The sequence below is a fragment of the Pogonomyrmex barbatus genome, unplaced genomic scaffold (assembly GCF_055798465.1).
Source record: "Pogonomyrmex barbatus isolate J1 unplaced genomic scaffold, ASM5579846v1 scaffold14, whole genome shotgun sequence".
Taxonomy (NCBI): domain Eukaryota; kingdom Metazoa; phylum Arthropoda; class Insecta; order Hymenoptera; family Formicidae; genus Pogonomyrmex; species Pogonomyrmex barbatus.
In genome coordinates this window covers 5,944,609-5,960,929 of record NW_028297110.1, presented here as the reverse complement: position 1 = coordinate 5,960,929, position 16,321 = coordinate 5,944,609, and the positions used below count along the sequence as shown (strand labels likewise).

The 16,321-nt window shown below is 46.3% G+C and overlaps 1 protein-coding gene and 1 long non-coding RNA gene across 2 annotated transcripts in view; both read right to left on the bottom strand.

Annotated features, from left to right (window-relative positions):
- LOC105428206 (uncharacterized) overlaps positions 1 to 16,321 on the bottom strand; it is a 158,604-nt gene that overhangs the window by 119,126 nt on the left and 23,157 nt on the right. The gene's annotated exons all lie outside the window — the stretch shown is intronic.
- Positions 7,889 to 16,320, bottom strand: LOC148937412 (uncharacterized). Its single transcript, XR_016138427.1, has 2 exons — positions 13,834 to 16,320; positions 7,889 to 13,013 (listed from the first exon to the last, which is right to left on the bottom strand). It is a non-coding gene; the product is annotated as an uncharacterized LOC148937412 (long non-coding RNA).

The window sequence follows — 16,321 nt, the reverse complement described above, 5'->3', positions numbered from 1 at the left end:
CTGAGGATCGATCGGGTTTTTAAATTACCACAGCGAAAAATACCGATGTATTTCAATGCTGTACCGTTTTCTATTAAATAATCTGTATATTTTTTTAACAATAATAACAATATTCCAGTAATATATATATATATATATTTGAATATTCTTTAGTCGTTTAATTGTCTATCTAGAATTCAGGATGTTCAAATGTTCCATTTCACCCGTATCAATATGAGATAAAGTTAAAATTAAAAATTATAATTACAAATGTGTCTGTTATTAAAAATACCAAGTATTAATATTGCATGGAGGAAGATTCATAAATCATTTAGTCCGCTGTAACATTCAGCGAAAATGCGATATGATTACGAATGAAAAATAATATTGATCGCCCATATTATATGATAACGCAATACATGTTATATACAATAAAATTGGGTGTAATAACAATTACATGACGTACGTTTAGCTATTCCGGTTCGTTAATAAATATAAAAATTAATAACGCGATATTTAATATAGCACCGGAAGAATCATAAATCATTGAATGAAACGTATTAGCCGGTCATGGTTTTATTCAACGATATAACATCGGTGACATGGCAGCGAGGTATGTCGCGGATATGTATAAGAATTAACTTTTTAAATTAAAATATTTAACGTCGCAGACGGATCAGATAAGATTCATGAATCATTTAATGCAGCTGCAGTGCGCAGAAATGTGACGCGGGGGCAAAAAAATAATAATGCCAACCATTCGCGTGTTTCTGCATGGCGGTGTAAAGCGCGGGAGAGCGCGGTTTGCACGACGATTGCGATTAAATCACGCGCAACATTTATTGTAATTTCGTTTCACAAAAAAAAAAAATTATCCGATATCGATAATTATACGCACGTATCTGTCGCGCGTATATATTGCTAGAAATTTTATTTGTTCTGCTATGCGTTTATGGCAGGACATTAAATTTAACGCGAAAGCTCCGCGCGTGCGCGCGCGCGTACACACGACGTCTCTATGTATAATAAAACAATGTTGCGGCTTTCGATATCACGGCGCGGAATTATTTTGAGCCGGTGCGTTTCATGGCGTTTCATTTGACGTAGATTAATATTTCCGCCGGAAAAATCTGTCCCGCGCAAATTTAATTTCAGACGAGAGTACATATTTTATATTAATCGACACAATCCCCCGTTTCAATCAAAAGTTCGACGTGCAGTGTGTGTAAGATAAAAAATATACAAATTATCAAAATTGCAAAATTTTCCTCAAATACGGAATATATTGTTCCCGCAATGACGCGGGTATCAATATTTAAATAATATTTTAATGTAAAACTCTCGGGGATCTCCCTGTAATAATAATGTCCATAAACAAAATGAGCATCAGAATTTATAAACCGCGAGACTTGATTTGCCTCATTTGAAAGATATATGTACATATACAACTGATTTACAATGACAAAAAACGTAATATCGGCCGAATCAAATATTAAGTATCAGATTAATTTCGTTGCGGAAGAGACTCGAATACGGGATAGAAACGAATGGCGATGTCACGAATACGCGGATAGCCGATGATATAATACATAAATAATGACGATGATGTCGACGAGATGATGATCGTAGTTTCCGTAAGATCATAAATCTCGATGGTATCGGCCAGGCTTTGTAACATTGGCGGTACGATAGTGATGAAATAACGACGGAGCGCTAAAGTAGCAACAATACCGTCGATCCACCGCGCATTAATATTTCGCTTCATTTTAAGTAACTTTACACATTTCGGTCGGCGGCCTTTTGCATTCGTAATACGTAGGTATATCGCATAGCCCGGTTGAAAAACACAGAGTCTACAAATTTCATGAGTGAGATAAGCCCATTTTCCTGGTCCAACAAGACAGAGAGAGAGAGAGAGAGAGAGAGAGAGAGAGATTCGCGCGCGTTTTTCTGCATTATTAATAGCATCCCTTCGCTCGCGGTGGCGGACAATTTGCGAGCAGAAATCAAGCCGTTGCTTTGCCGCCCGTGCAAAGTCGGCCTCACCCTCGAAGAACGAGGGAGACGCACATAATACGGGAGATCGATCACCCTTTTTTTACCCCTCCCCCGGTGAATCCCTAATCTTTCAATATGCGCGCGCGAGACGTCGAACCGACGGAAGTAAAAAGGAAGCGTGTTACATCCCTTTAACGTTCGACCCAGCCGTAAGTGGGGGCGACACTCCGCCGCATTTTTACATGCGGCTCCGCCTTGGCCGGGCGCGCCGCACGCCCGGGATCATTTTATAACCTTCCACGTCCTCCTCATGCTCGCGAACGTCTGTTTTACGTCCATTTTATACCGGCGCAAGCATCTGCAACATTCCTCGAGCGTTTATTTACGAGACACCGGGTACACGACCGCGAGGTCGGGTCAGGGCCGACGGAACGGGGCGGAGGCGGGGGCAGGGCGTGGAGGGTAAAATTGAATACACGGCGAACCCCCGAAAGGGTCGCTCCCGAAATCCTGGACTGGCGCGAGCGCCCGTCTCAAAAATTCGGTTCCACCGACCGTAAATTCCGCGCGTCGTCCGCACGCTCGCCCGCCGTCGCGCCACTTCTCCTTAATACAAGATTTAACGGATCTGCATTTATGCACGTGCGACGCGGGGACTATAACGGCGACAAAGCGCGTCGCGAGTTATCCTAACGCGCTTCGTTCGGTTGTCCCATTGTAAGCCCTGCTTTCTGCGAAATTGCGAACCCGCGGATAAAACGAATTGCCCTGGCCCCTGGCGAAAAATTTAACGTAACTCAATATATTTAATATATTCGTATATTCTATTTTTTTTTTCTATTTCAATTATGTAATTTTTTTTATCTTAATACTTGTAAATAAATAAATTTGAAAAAGTGAAAAACAGATTAATATAAGATCCTGTCTGTCCAATATATTGCCATTTATTTATTCTGTTATTTCAACATATTTTCGGCTTATATTGAATTGTTTAAATATTTTTAATTTTTTTTGTTTTCGTGTGACAAAATAATTTTTTTAAATGCGACTATCGAGCGAGACAATTTAATTCTCGTCTCTTTAAAACAAAATGAGAATGTTATATATTAAGAGCATGTATAAAAAATCAGTACTTTTGTAAAAATTATCTTAAACTTCATGATATCTCAATTATATTCCGTCTTATCATCGAGTTGGAATTAATCCACTTGCTAGAAAAACATTTTCTGTATGCATCGAATTCGTCGATGGCATGAACTGTCTAACGCATTCCCAACGAATATGCCAGCAATCGGCACTAGAGATATAGATAACAAAAAAGAGAGAGAGAGAGAGAGAGAGAGAGAGAGAGAGAGAGAGAGAGAGAAAGAGCGAAATGTGTAACATGCGAATATATATCGACTTTCCGCAATCTCTACCAACCATTTTTCTATGAAACGTATTTCGAAAACCGATGAAACGTGACGGACGTAGTAGCGACGACTATCACATCGCGATTGGCACTGCGAATTTTTGTAACAGCTTTTGGGAAGGGGAGAGAGGCAAAAGGGGAAAGGTATGTCGTCAGTAATCCATGTTATTGTTATCATTATCATGCGCCGTTTGTAATTAAATGCGGTGTGAATGTAATTAAACGATTTAAATATTCACGCGCGTAATTATGATTCGCGAGCCACCTCCTCTCCCTCCCGTTGCCGCGCGCGTAACGCGAACGCGATTGCGGTTGGATAAATATTTTAAAAATATTAATTGGCGCTGATGAGAGCTTGGGGGAGGGAAGAAGGGGGGGGGGATATCGACGCCAGTTTCGAAACGTGAAGCGAAGAAAATGGGCACCGACTCAGAGACGGAGCGTTTTCCAGCTATCCCGACACGTTGAGGGATAGAACGACGAGTTGCGACTTTTGCGTCTCCCGTTATCCCCTCGGCGACAAATCCGACACTGAAATATTTCGAATAGCGCCCCGGTGTTATTAGCATTATTTATCACTCGAATAGATGCATACGGCGAAACGCGGGGCGTATTTATAAATCAAATATCCGCGCGCGCGGAAACGTAACACTCCGCGCCCGAACGTCAAAGCGAATTTATCGGCGATACCGCTTCTGAATTCGATTGTTTCCCCATCTCGCTTCGTCTCCTCTCCCCGATCGGCGCGGCGCGGTACGAAGGCGTGCACATTTTCGTTACACGAGGGCGCGCGTAAAATATTCAAATTATTCGCCGGGGATAATTCGGGCCGGGCCCGGGCTCCTATCATCGGCGGAAGCTTTCGGCTTCTGCATCGAAATTCAAGCAATTTCTGAGAGTAGTACGAGCCCCGCTGCGGCAACAACCCCGATAATCTTGAAAGGCGGCTCGGATTTTGCGAATGCGACTGATAGTGAGACAAGACGGGAGCACCGTACGCGCGAGAGCTTGATGCTCGTTCCCCCATGTCTCTTAGTTATTTAAGAGGAAGACAACAGAAGAGAGAGAGAGAGAGAGAGAGAGAGAGAGAGAGAGAGAGAGAGAGAGAGAGAGAGAGAGAGAGCGGAAATCATACAGAGAGAATGAGAATAAGACAGGCGGAGGGTAGAGAGGAGGGAGGGACAACGACATCCGGACGCGAATAAATTCGTCTTTGAGTTCCGTATATACGAGCCTACGTATATACGAACCTACATCGAAAGAGCGATAAGAGAGAGAGAGAGAGAGAGAGAGAGAGAGAGAGAGAGAGAGAGAGAGAGAGAGAGAGAGAACGAGAGAGAGAGAGAGAGAGAACGAGAGCTATACCAGAATGCAGCGTGAAGTTTTAACGACGTAAATGCCGTTAACGTCGACGCAATCCCTTTTACCGTAACGCTTAATGCCGGGTTAATGAACGTTCTCCCGTCCCCGCCCCTCCGCGTCTCCGCGCCTCCTCGCCCTCTTCCCAGGCCGATTCGTAATTCGAAATAACGATACGTATTTTCAATTATGTTCAATTACGAGCGACGCGCGTCGACGGGCGTGTCACAGCCTCGCCCGCCTGCGACCCGCGCGCAATTTTGACGGAAGCGGAAATGGATTATCGTATGCGACGAATTTTCGCGCGGCCAACGCGCGCGGGTGACATGGTGATTTCAGCGGTCACGGGGGACCGGCCAAAACGCTGAGGGAGGGAGGAAAGGGGGGAGAGATGGAACTAAATAACACGCACGTGTTACGTAAAGCCGCGTACACACGTTGAATTTCGCGCGCAAACCCGCCTCACCGCGGCCTCGCGGCCAAATTTCGCGACATCGCTTCGACAAACTTTATACATGTCAGTGGATTAACGCGTCGGATCGTGGGTCAATCGCCGGCGATGCGACCGTAATATATCAAAGCGATTTGCCCGACGAAAACGCGCGGTATAGATGACGTCACGCCGATAAATCGCTTCGCTTAAACCAAATACGATAAATTAACTGGCTCAAATTTGCAGAAATAATAATCCAGTAATAGCGAATAATCGAGACTGGGGCCTAAAGAGAACGGATTTCGCGACAAGATCGCATACCGCGTTGCTATTCTTTCCGCTCTAGAGAGCCGAAAATTTGATGGAATAAAATCACTCGAAATTAATACTATAAAATAATAAAATATAGTATTCTTTAAGTAACTTTCGAATATCAAGAGAATAACGATTCTTTGTACCAAAATAAAAATTTCAAGAGACATACAAAAATAATTTATGCTAATAATTTATAATAGGGAAATTAATCGATTTCAAAAATTTGATTACCAATTTATTAAAAAAAAAGAAACAAAAATTAATTGTTGATCTGCTCCGTCGTAAGTCCATTAAAAATAACGTAGTTCGCGATATAAGCAATCAATTTATATATATATAAATTCAATAAAAGAAAAATGATCACACTCCTAAGATCGAGAGTTGCCTTCTCTACTCTGGTTATTTGAAAAATAGTTTAGTCTTTAAAGTCGCAATTGTAGAAACCAAGTTAAAACAAATAAACGAAACAACAAATCTCGGTGGTGCGCATCGCAGGTATCTGCAATGTACATTGCCAAACTTGGAGGCGAACCATATTGTGCTTGTTGTCTGGTACAAAAGTCCGGGATGCACGTGCACGTGCATCGCGCATAGAGTGTCCCGCTCGAGGGTTAACATGCCGGAAAATGTTGAGACGACCGCAGTGCGGTTAGACCGCGCGACGTTACAACCGATCTGTCTTCCGCGAACCCATCAGAACGGCCGCAATGCCGAATCTGTGTCCGCCTCCCCGTAGACGACAACGTTACTTTCGTCGCGGCGGATAATGCATGCCACCGTTACACGATGTAGCTGTAACGTCGTGACGCCGACGGCGAACGGCCGAGTCGTTTCCGACGGGGCCGTTTGTTACGAAAGTAAATCATATCTCGCGGCGGGCAGAACGCTCCGCGTTCGTGGCCCACATTTAACGTTGAACGCAACTCGGTCATTCGGCAGAGCATTTATTTGCCCGAACACGAAGATCACATCCGATGTCGACCGCGACCGGAGAGCGATATCGCCGCATTTACCTTCAAATGCGGGATGCGGATGCGGGCTAATGAATTTAATCCCTTCCGGTACTGCAAACCCAATTGGTGTTGCGTGTATTATACATCTGACATATGTTAATTTCCGGTTAAACATCCGATCAAATATATATATATATTCAATTTTCCCCTCGATATTTTTGTTATAAGGGGCAGTAAGTCCGATTGCTAGGGGAAATTAAAGTGTGTGCGTTACGTAAATTAAATTACAAAAGGGTGAAATTTAATGCATTCGTTATTTCCTCTTATTATGCTCTTTATCAGATATATAAATGCGACCTTTTCATTTCCTCGTTATTATGTTTCCAAGCACATTTAATTTTTATATCTTTTACATTTCTAAAGCTTGTTTGCTCTCAGCGGGATTCCGTACCCGATCGGTTCGATATCAAAATACCGCATGTCGACGAACGATCTATCCGCTTTAACGAGGCTCCCCGCCGATGTGATTTACTCGATTTTCAAAACGAACGAGCCGTTTATGACACGCATAATGATCGATTTCCTCGATTCGCCAGAACAAAAGCGGCGAAATTCGGCAGCGTGGCGGTAGAAATGATTCGGATGAGGGGGAAATGTATTTACAGGGCATCAAGCATCCTATTTATTACGCAACCGGACCGACAATGGTGCCGAAATAAAGCGCCGGCCGGCGGGCAGCCGGCCGGCCGGCCGGCTACAAAAACGCGGAAATTATGACGCCGTTCGTCCGTATGAAATGAATGCTGCACGCTCGCTCGCATATTTCTGTTTTGCCGTACTTTCCCCCATGTGTTTTATCGTAATAAAGGTTACGCGCGCCGAGATGGAAAGCGGCGTACATGCGAGCTACATAATACGGAAACGCCGGCGCAGCCCCCGCCGCCTTGGAAAAAGGAAAAAAAAAAATCGGCGGAAAAAGGATCGCGCGCGCGCGCGCGCGCGTGTATTATCAAGCGGCGAAACGTCTAGTTTAGTTCGCGCGTAATGGGCGGATGGATTCACGGTTGCGTGAATTGCTCGATTCATAAGTTGTCGGATATATGTAGATCCGCAAACCCGTAAATTATCGAGTCCGCGTAAATCCGTAAAGCGAACTTCATTCGTTAGTAGTTCGGCAGCTTCGCGAAATCCATCGCGTTGTTGAAGCTGCAGAAATTGCATTATACATATATCGACGAAATTATGGATCTTATATTCAGACGCGCACATGCACGTGTTCCAAATTCCTAGAACAGTCCTATGATTAAAATTATCGAAATCGAATTGTGACGTGACATGTAATATATCTGTAATGTCATTCGAAAGCCCGTTAAAGCGACTCTCCGGCGTTCACTTTGAAGGAGGGGAGGGAGCGAGGGAGGAGGGGGATCAATATGTACCTTTTAGTTTTATAAAACTGCTTTCAGCTTTGCTTAAAGCAGATATTGATTGTTTTAATTAATTAGAATGTATTGGAATGTACAAGTTCTCTGTCTGCGGGAAGTTGCCCGCTGCAGCAATATTTAACTTAAACTTGCATGGACTACACTCGACCGACACTCGTCGGGCATTGTTCGAATTTCTACGAGTACAAAAACTTGTAATGCAAGTAACTTCTCGCACAAGTCCCGGTGCTAGTTGTTCTTCTGTGTTTTATCAAAGCTGAGATTGGAAAGTTGCGAGGGGGGAAAAAAGCGCCCAGCCGCACTTGATAAGAATCTGAAACAGTTTTCGTGTAACGTACATTCGCGATGAAAGAAAAATAACAATAATAATAGAAATATTGTTAGGAAAGTATGAATATGTTAGTATGTATTGATACTGCTTGTTGCGATATTTCTGAAATAGGAGAATTTTATATATTCATTTTCAGCCTAAAATTTTTATAATGGAAAGCTGGAGTTATAAATCGATAAAAAGATGTCGAAAATAGAATAGAAAGGTACTTTGAACTTGAAAGGTACTTGAACCTTTTCAACGTAGAAAATAATCTCTCTCTCTCTCTCTCTCTCTTCTACGTAATTTTAACGTAACGTTACAATGCGAGCGGAATAGTATTCCATCAAAATATCACTACGAAACAATCACTACGATTGTGCGTACTTCATGATTTATCAATTCATCCATCGACGGTTTTCAATTTATCGCGGATGATCGACAATAGGAAAATAATCGCTCGATGGGGAATGTGGTCGGTAAAATCGAAAGGCCGCGCGATAATTGCAGCGTATTAAGCTACGTCGGAAAAGATTACACACGTGATATTTCAAATAGTCGCGACATTGCAAACGCGTCGTTATGGGAAAAACGGAAGGTAAATAAATTGGGGGTGGGACGGCGCGGGGGTGGCGGTGGCGGCGGCGACGGCGGCGGCGGCGGCGCGAAGATATTCGCCGCGCGCGCGAATCGACCGCTATCTTAAATATTTTTATCCTCGTAAAACACGATACGCCACCGCAGCGTGATCGATAGCTCTAGCCGAAAACGACGAGGAGAAGAGGACTATACATCTTACTCCGTAACGACGTATCCGATACTTTCCCGGCCGTTGGATTAAAAAGCTCCACGGTGCACTTGGCGCATATTTCAATCGGGGCGCAACAACGTCAAAACTTGGCGTAAGCTGCGAGCGAACCGTGCTTCTTTTTTTCTTTAACCCCTTCAAGCCTTCAGCGACGTTACCGGAAGCGTTACAACGGCGAAATCTCTCGTGATAAGGGCGGGATAACGCTTTTTAAAAATACTCGGGGATAAGCCGCACAATTATCGGTCGGCGTACGGCCATTCATCACTATGCGGAGTTTATGAATTTTTAATTAGTGTAATTTCCGTGCGTTGATTCATTAAGCGAAATAATAGATCTTCCGACGTAATTGGTTTTCAAAAATGAACCATAATTATCACATGTATCCCAAATTTTTGCCACAAAGCCGGGAAATTACGAAAGGAAAACATCCGCGTCATTGTTCGTTATTATTTACTTAAATAACCAACGGATTTTAATAACTCCTGCCGAGCACGCCGGAATCCGATGTACGTGTGTACCAGTCTCTTTTTTCTCTCTCCCCTCCCCGCCTCCCTCCCACCGCCGAATGCGCAGCTGGTATCGAAACGGTTAAAGGGTGAATACGTGATCGGAGTTTCCCGCAATCCGGTGGCGCTCCGTTCCGAAAACGGGCGGGACGATTACGCCGTGAATCTTAAACGACGTAAGTGCCGTTAACGTAATTGCTTTATCGCGACGGTAATTCAGCTACGTTAATGCATTTACGCCACTATCGCACGGGTAGAAGGATCGGGATGTGCGTCGCGACATTATCCGTCGCAAAGCGGGTCGGATCTAAGAAAAATATAGCGGTATCCGGAAAAAGCTCGCGCACACGCACGCGCGCGCACACACACACACACACACACACACACACACACACACACACACACACACACACACACACATACACACACACACACACACACACACACGGGCGCGCGCACACATATCTTCGGGCAAGGCCGAGAAGAAGCGAGAGGGATATATCGAATTTACACAGAACGGCTCTCCGGAGAGGAGAACGTGGAAAATGTGTGCGCGAGGATACGTGTCATATACAGGGGGTGTGTCTCGCCGATCATAAATTTGATGACAAATTTTTTGGTCAGTCGGAGGAGCATTTTCCCTTGAAGGAGGTCTCAAAGGGGGATCATCGACACCGTCGATCTTCCTATACGACGCTTTATACGCTAAATGTATGCAAAACGCACAACATCTCGCACGAACTCGCTACATCTGGGAGCTCGCGCTACGAGAAGAGGAGGAGAAGGGGAGGGGAGCGTGGGCGAGGGGAGGAAACGCCCGAATCTCTCTCGACACCACACGCTGCGCGCGGGATGGGAACGTCGATTTAGCGCGGCGGTATAAAAAATCGCTCTGTAGCTGTCATCGTGCCGTGACGCGTTCCGATCTGGCCGCCCCTTCCCCTCCCCCATCCTCCCCGCGCCTCTGGCGGCTCCGGGGTATCCTCGATTTCCGGGGAGATTTATTATGTCCCGATACATATTACGCTCGCGCGCGGGGCGGATTGGACCGCGAATAAATGCACATACGTTCGCCCGCTCGCTCGCTCATCGCGAAGATGGATACACGCGCGGGCGTACACGGAAATAATTAATAATGCATTCGACGGCGCGGAGCCGTTATATACATAAGTAACATCGCATGCTCGAAATAGAAATAGAGAGAGAGAGAGAGAGAGAGAGAGAGAGAGAGAGAGAGAGAGAGCCAGCAAAGCGATTACGAGCCCGTTCCGTTTTTCAATGACGATCAAATCGGCCGCACCATGCGATATTATAATGTTTCTTAGCTCTCCGACATGCGACGTCGTCGTTCGTTATTGGCCGTCCGTCGCCGCGGTACCGCATACTCGGATTTGTTATTAATTATTCGCTTAATCACGCCCTAATTTACCCGGTCCGAGCGGCCGTGCGCACCGGCCACCGCGCCGAGACACACGGAGCATAATCGCGATTTATTTATGAGGGTGTATGGAGCGGTGGACCGCACAAGTCCACTTGGCGGACTTAAAGGGAGGGACAATTTCGTAAGCCCCGGGTTTGAAGACTCTCGAGAAACGGCCGTACCATCCATTATGCATTTTCTCGTCAGACATTCGTCAGAGATTCATCTGACGTTTGTTATAATTCATTCAGTGATAATGATTACGCAACTCGGTTACGACACGCCGAACAGGTCGTCTGACAATATTGAACGAGTTTGTTATCGCGGAAAATGTGTTGATCGCTCTTATGTGTAGACTTAATGCGACGGGTTGAGATTCCTACGATACTTAAAACTGGGTTAACCTGGTTTACCTCGTTTGAATATAAAGTCGTTGCGGATCCCGACAGGGGCGTTTCTGAAATCGATAATGTAAATTATACGACGCCTGTTAAGATACAGCTTAAATGTCGGCGCAAACACGGGAGATGACGGAGGCGAAGTGGCGGAACAAGAGCCCGCGTCGAACGGAGCAAATATTGGGATCGAATGGCGCGCGCGACCGGCCGCGAATAAAAGTAGACAAGAAGGAGAGGTTTGAGAATCGGGAAGGTGTGCCCGTAGTAGGATTCTCCCGTGGTGCGATTGAAATTAAACCTCGATAAATCCCACGAGGGAGAACGGCGGCAGGTATCCACCGTGGCACGATATCTCTCGGTTCACGAAGGAAGGAGAAAGATAGATAGAGAAAGAGAGAAAAAGAGAGAGAGAGAGGGGGGAGGGCGACAAAGAGAGATGGAGAAAGAGACGTTAAAGGAAAGATATGAACATGGGGGAAACGGCAGAAGGGTGAATAAAAAGCTCCGAATTCGGAGCGGAGCACCGCGATTTCCCTCCTGTCCCACGTAGAAGCCGTCAAACTTCGGCGAGCGAACTATCCTCCGCTTTATGAGCAGCGGACAGGGCCAACGGCTCCCTTCTACCCCGCCATCCCTCTACGTCTTCTCTTCGCTTCTATTCCGAGACCGTCGACGATATTATGGCTGTCGACGGAAATTGTTCCGACAAGCGCGTCCTGATTTCTCCGCGATATCGAGCCGAGTCGACACGCGTAAGTGCCTCTCCTTTCCCGCGGCGCGGCCAGGGAGAAACGCCTCGTGTCGGGAGAATCGTATACCTTCTCTCCCCCCCTTTCCCTCCGCCCGGGAAAATGCACGACCACCCTTGCGTCCGAAATGCGCTCGGCCGCACGTGGAATTTCGTCGGCCGCCACGCTCGCCTTCCGCTTCCCGCCCTCGAACGATGCCGAGCACGAAGATCAGAATTCCCCTCTTTCCCTCTCTCCTCCCGGCGCAGCCTAAATCCGAGAGAGATCTCGGCTAATAATGGTCGAGATAACTTTACCTCTCGATTCGATCGCGACTTTAAACGGACCGTATGTCCTCGCGTCTCAAAAGGGACGTCCTTTTATCTCCGCCCTGTGCGTCCGTGACGGATCCATCCGGATCCACCGAGAGAGAGAGAGAGAGAGAGAGAGAGAGAGAGAGAGAGAGAGGGGGGGGGGGAGATATCCTTTATCCACGGATTTCTTTTGACCACGGTTCCGCTGAAGGTCTGGATATATCCATTATATACCAGACGTGTAGCGCGAGTAATGCTATATGCCGCGTCTCTCGATAAAGTACTTTATTCCACACCGCGTTGTCCCGGCGTTTAGCCAGCCGATTCTCGATTACGGCGCACTCGACCTCGCTAAGTCCGCTTATGGGATCAATGGCACACACATCGGCTTTTCGGCGGTGTGTTCTGATTTCTCGCTCGACGACGGTGTATTTCCACGGGCGGATTGCTTGTACGTTGCCTGCCTCCGCGGATGGTTGATCGATGTGGGCGGCGATGCGGAGGCGAGACGCGTGTCTGTCGCTCAATGCCAAGTTGTTTCGAAGTACGCCGAGTGGAATTTCGGTCTCGGGACACGCCGCTGACTCGTCGTCGTCGCCGTCGTCGTCGTCGTCGTCGTCGTCGTCGTCGTAGCTTCGCCGGAGATAGAAACGGAGATGGAGAAAGGAGGAGGGAAACAAAGTCGAATTACTTCGGTTATCGTTGTCAAGCTTGGAATTGTTGCGGCGTATTTCGTTGCGACGTAACGAAATTATTCAAGCGGTATACCGTAAAGAAATTTGGTCGCGCGGCCAAGAAATATGAACCGGTATTTAAAGGGACGATCTGGTTAGAAATCTAGTTGGAGGAGATCTAGAGATCTAATTAGAGTAATAGCGCGACTTGCGTTCGTTTCGATTAATCCCCCGATTGGGATCAGCTCTAGTGGAATTTCAATTAGAATGTATTTTAGAGATTGTCCACCAGTCCGCGAGACGTTAGAAAAAGCGCATGCAATTCTTCGCGTGATCTCCGATTTATGAAGAGATCCGATTATCCTTTTCGCTTGTAATTGGATCATCGCTTTACAAGATTACAGCCCTAATCCGCGAATTTTCGAGAATACTTCTCCATAATTCCGACGCTAACGTAATTTCATCCTGAATGCGCAATGTTACGGGACAATGCATTTCGGATGGTTGCTACATGTTACATTGAATACGTAAAGGGATATTACCCGGTCATCCGCCCGTCTATTCAATCCGGCTTTTAATTATTTATTTATGGCACGAAAACTGATACACCTTGGAAGAAACGGTCCCGACGACTAATCTTCCGCTACATTGCGTTTACGGTTATAAACGGAAAGAAATCGATGATCATCGGATTATTCCGAGATTCTATTATCGCCGAACGAGACAGAGAGAGAGAGAGAGAGAGAGAGAAAGTGTGGCCGCTGCGCTAATTTACTTACATGCTCTGTAACTCATTATTACGGCTGTAAATCTGCCGTTAAAATTGTGCTCGCGCAGAGATGAAACATGAATATTTAAGGCTCTTTGCCCGGATTAAGAGATCCGGTATTCCTTGAATAACGAAGCTCTCTCTCTCTCTCTCTCTTGTTCTCCCTCTCCTCCCTCTCCCTCTCACTCTGCCAGCTTCCCGTCTTACTCCTGCTGCTTCTCTATCGCGATTCGATACCGATGCACCGGAGGCCGTAAACGTCACAAAAAGAAACGATGCAGAGCCTCGTTTCTGCCGTTCCGCGATCCGCGGAATTACACGGTTTTCACGCGAGTAAGCGAAGCCGAAGGAAATATTAGCCGCTGGTGCGAGCGAGAAGGGCGGATATCGATTTTCGGTCGCGCTAATAAATAAGCGCATGCGTCCCGCGCGGCGCTTATACCGGGTGTACCGTTGGAATAGCGAAACCCATTGGCGTTGCTCGTCCGCATGAGATTCCCTGCGCGGCCTCGAGGAAATTATCCCTCGAAAGTCCCCCTCGACACGCGCGGACTCCCCGGATTTTTCGCTTCTCTTTTCCTCTATTCTTGTGTTATTCGCAACGATTTACTTTGATGCATATAGGTATAAACATTTTTATTCGGCCGTCCGCGAGTGCGACATAAAAAGGAGAGAGAGAGAGCCGTGTGTATACAACATATGAATCTCCTCGAAACGGAGATTTACATCTTGGCAAATTACACGTTGAAATTGTCGACTAATCGCGAATACAATGCTTCGTACGGTGAGGGAAAGAGAGAGAGAGAGAGAGAGAGAGGAGGAGAGTGAAAAAACGACGAAAAGAAAAAGATGTGCGAAAGGCGAGTTTTATCCCCGCTGAGAACAAGAGACTTCGCGAAAATTACGTAAGCCACATCGGCTTCTCGAGATCCAGATTTAGCGTGAACCAGCGATAAACAATTGCGCCGCACTTGTGCCGTTGAAAAATTCCACGATCCCCCCGGGACAAAATAAAGGTGGACCACCAGATTACATTGGCCTAGTAGTTAACTTCTCCATAGAACGGGGAGGATCATCAGGACGCTCGCTTTCCCGTTCCTCTCGATGTGTCCTCGGGGGACTGGATCCTTCTTTCGGCGTGTCGTAAAGAACCGGGGAGAGAGAGGAGATAAGCGTCCTCGCAGACCGAAAGGAAGAAGAATCTTTGCGCGCGAAAGAAATGACGGGGCGAAAAAAGGGACGCGTCACCGTCCCTCGTCGTTGTTGCCGTTGCCGTCGTCGCCGTCGTCGTTGTTCGCGGAACGTTAATAAGGACGGTCTCCGCTCTCCAAAGGTTGTCTACATGCACGTCACAGTTTTTCGTAGCCGGGAAACGTGCATGCCGTATACATTCGCGCCAATGTAGCGGAATCGTGATTTCGTGCTGCTGCTGCTGCTGCTGCTGCTGCTGCTGCCACTTTCCCAACTCTTTCGCCGTGGTATCTGCCTTCGGGGGATGAAATCCATCCCAACGCGTGCAACTGGTACCCCAATTACTCGACGAGGGTCGTTAGTCGCAACCTCCCCTTTCCCTCCTCCCCAACTGCCTCTCTCTATCTCTCTTTCTTTCTCGCTCGTACGATGTCTCGTTCGCCGACACATCGCACGATTTCGCCAGTGAATACTTAAAATTATTGCGCTCTCTCTCTCTCTCTCTCTCTCTCTCTCCCCCTCTCTCTCTCTCTCCATCTCTACATGCTACATAAAGTGGCGTGTAAGAGATGGCGCGGCGCGATTTAACGAGCAGGAATTACTGCTTTCCTTCGGGCGAGGATTCAATGACGTATACGAGAAGCTCCAAAAGGAATCAAGCAGCCGACAAGCCGCGTTTCGGAAGGGAGAAAGAGAGAGAAAGAGAGAGGAAGAGAGGTTTTAATTAACCCTTTTGCCGTTGGACTTCTCGGTTATTAGTACTTTTTTTCGCGCAGACATTATATTCCCTCTGATAAGCGTTACAATGTGTAAAAAGAACCTCGTTTTATTATCGGTATTATATTAAATTCAAGTTTTTAAATTTTCTTCACTTTTTTTTACATTCATCATCTGTTGAATACTATGTTATAAATTCATTTAATAATTGTCCCATTTGCTAGACAAATAGCACTCTACGCGATCTATATCAGATATAACGCGCGTAATTTCTGCTTCTACCTCTTTACACCCTGTCCTCTCCCTCGCCATATAAAAACCTCACTACCCCGCACGACAGTGCCAGCAGTTTAAATTGTTCCGAAGTAAGTGTTAATCGCGATAAGCGCTTAAAGCTACGGCTTACACGCGTTACTTTAAACGTACGGACGACTTTCCGGGTGGCGATATCCGCGATACGGAAGTCGCGAACCCTCGCCGAGAGAGAGAGAGAGAGAGAGAGAGAGAGAGAGAGAGAGAAACGTTTTCCCCCTTTTTTTCCCCTTTTTCAAGCAGACACTCGCTTATTTTCTTTTTCCGTCCCTCCCTCT